The sequence below is a fragment of the Engraulis encrasicolus genome, chromosome 15 (assembly GCF_034702125.1).
Source record: "Engraulis encrasicolus isolate BLACKSEA-1 chromosome 15, IST_EnEncr_1.0, whole genome shotgun sequence".
In the NCBI taxonomy this organism is placed as follows: Eukaryota; Metazoa; Chordata; class Actinopteri; order Clupeiformes; family Engraulidae; genus Engraulis; species Engraulis encrasicolus.
This window is the reverse complement of record NC_085871.1, coordinates 39,719,795-39,722,294: the sequence shown is the minus strand read 5'-3', so window position 1 is coordinate 39,722,294 and position 2,500 is coordinate 39,719,795. Positions and strand designations below refer to the sequence as shown.

The 2,500-nt window shown below is 40.4% G+C and overlaps 1 protein-coding gene across 1 annotated transcript in view; it reads left to right on the top strand.

Moving 5' to 3' along the window:
• The window catches only part of LOC134464274 (uncharacterized), a 94,418-nt gene that overhangs the window by 91,024 nt on the left and 894 nt on the right, over positions 1–2,500 (top strand). The window lies entirely within an intron of this gene.

Genomic DNA, 2,500 nt, shown 5'->3' with positions numbered 1-2,500 from the left:
TACTGAACTGACTGCCACATTTCCTCCGTGTCATTGTCAACATGGCCGCCGTTTAGTGCGTGCAGTGTCCATCATTCAAGCACTGCATTTTCCCGCCATTGTTAGGGGATCATCCTGGCACTTTCAGTGCACTGGCTCAACTGAAATTTTCAGCGTGAGCGCCCTAGGCACTGAAAAACAGTGCCCGAAGTGCACAAGTGCGGCATTTGAGACGCAGCCAGAGATATATACAGTTGAGGACGATATTATTAGCCCCCCTCCTGAAATTAGACATTTCTCTTGATTTCTCAGTAAGAATGACCATTATTAACCGTTTCTGTTATTCTGGAAACAAATACACTGATGGAGATAATGTTCAATGAGTTGAATTTGGATTTTTCTATTGTTATGATGAGTTTAAACAAAAAAGGGTAAAAATGACAAGGACAAAATTATTAGCACCCTGATCATTAATAGTCAATATGGCGCCATTTATGAACCAAAACTGACAACAGGCTCTGATAAGTTGCTACCTAGGTTGGCACATGCCCCACTAGGGATTTTGGCCCATTTCTTCACTGCAAAGTATTCTAGCTGGTCCAAATCGCATGGATGCTGAGCATAGACATTAACCACAGACTCTCAGTGGGATTGAGGACTGGACTATGAGCGGGTTATTCCAATATCATGGTTTTAGTGTCCTTGAAGAACCTCTGAACTAATCTAAATGTATGCTTTGGGTTACAATGTTGTTGGAAGACCCAGCAATCCAGATTCAGACCCAGACTCCCTGTGTCTGAGGCTGAATAACAGACTAAACTTGATGCCCCACCACTATGTGTAACTGTGGAAACTGCTTAGCCTCATTAGACCAAAGAAGCATGGGACACCTGCCTAGATGATTGTTATTGACCTGGCCTCACCTGGAATTTTTCCCCCACCAAGAAGAAAGTTGTTAGGGCTTGTCATCATATTGGGCTTTGGGGCCATCATCACAGAAGAACCCCTTTACTAAAGGCAGTGCATATCAGAGTGTTATTGAGCTTTGCCTGTGAACATTTGAAAGTCAAAAATGAGTTTTGAACGTCTCTGCTTTCATCTGATGATATTCAATTGCACCTGATTTGATGCATGAATTCTGCTTCTGTCAGGTGAAGAAAGGGATAGGCCTTGAATCGTTATAAGATGGTTTCCACAATTAAACATGGTGGTGGATGCATCATTCTGTGGCAGCCTCAGCCACAGGAAACCTTGTTTCGGTGTACGGCACCATAAAAACTGAAAATTATGATAGAATGTGGAAAGTGACCTTGCAAAAATATGCTCATAGAGGGAGCTAAGATCTATACTGGATCTTTCAATAAGATAATAACCCAAAATAGTTCAAATGTTCTTCAGGGATACTAAAACCATGGTCATGGAGTGGTTCAGACCTCAATCCTTTAGATAGTATTTGAAGAGTGCTGAAAATGAATGTCCATCCTCAACATCCATGCAATTTGGACCAGCTTAACTATTTGCGATGAAAAAAATGGGCCAAAATCCCTGGTAGGACATGTGCCAACATAGTTAACAACTAATCAAAGTGCCTGGTGTCAATTTTTGTTCATAAATGGCACTGTATTGACTATTAATGATAAGGGGGCTAATAATTTTGTCCTTGCCATCTTTACGCTTTTTTGTTTAAACTCATTATGAAAATGGAAAAGTCCAAATTTAACTTATTGGATACTATCTCCATGGTGTATTTGTTTCCAGAATAACACACATTTATTAATAATGATCATTCTCAATGATCAATGAAGAGATATGTCTAATTTCAGGAGGGGGGCTAATAATATCGTCCTCAACTGTATATAGAGAGAGACAGAGGAGTGAATCAGTTGGGTTAATACTTTAGATAGATAGATAGATAGATAGATAGATAGATAGATAGATAGATAGATAGATAGATAGATAGATAGATACTGTAGATAGATAGATAGATAGATAGATAGATAGATAGATAGATAGATAGATAGATAGATAGATAGATAGATAGATAGATAGATAGATAGATAGATAGATAGATAGATAGATAGATAGATAGATAAATAGATAGATAGATTGATAGATAGACTGAATATTTTTGATGGAAGATATTTACACACACACACACACACACACACACACACACACACACACACACACACACACACACACACACACACACACACACACACACACACACACACACACACACACACACACACACACGGACACACACACGGACACACACACGGACACACACGGACACACACACGGACACACACACAGTGACAGTTCTCATGTGAAAGTCGCGGTGCCACCATGCCACCTATATGACCTATATCTGGTCCCACAGTGAAACTGTCATGAGCACCGAGATGGGATGTCATTACATGTAATGCATGCAAACACACACACGCACACACACACATACACACACACGCATGGACGCACGCACACACACACACACACACACACACTCAAGCACGCATGC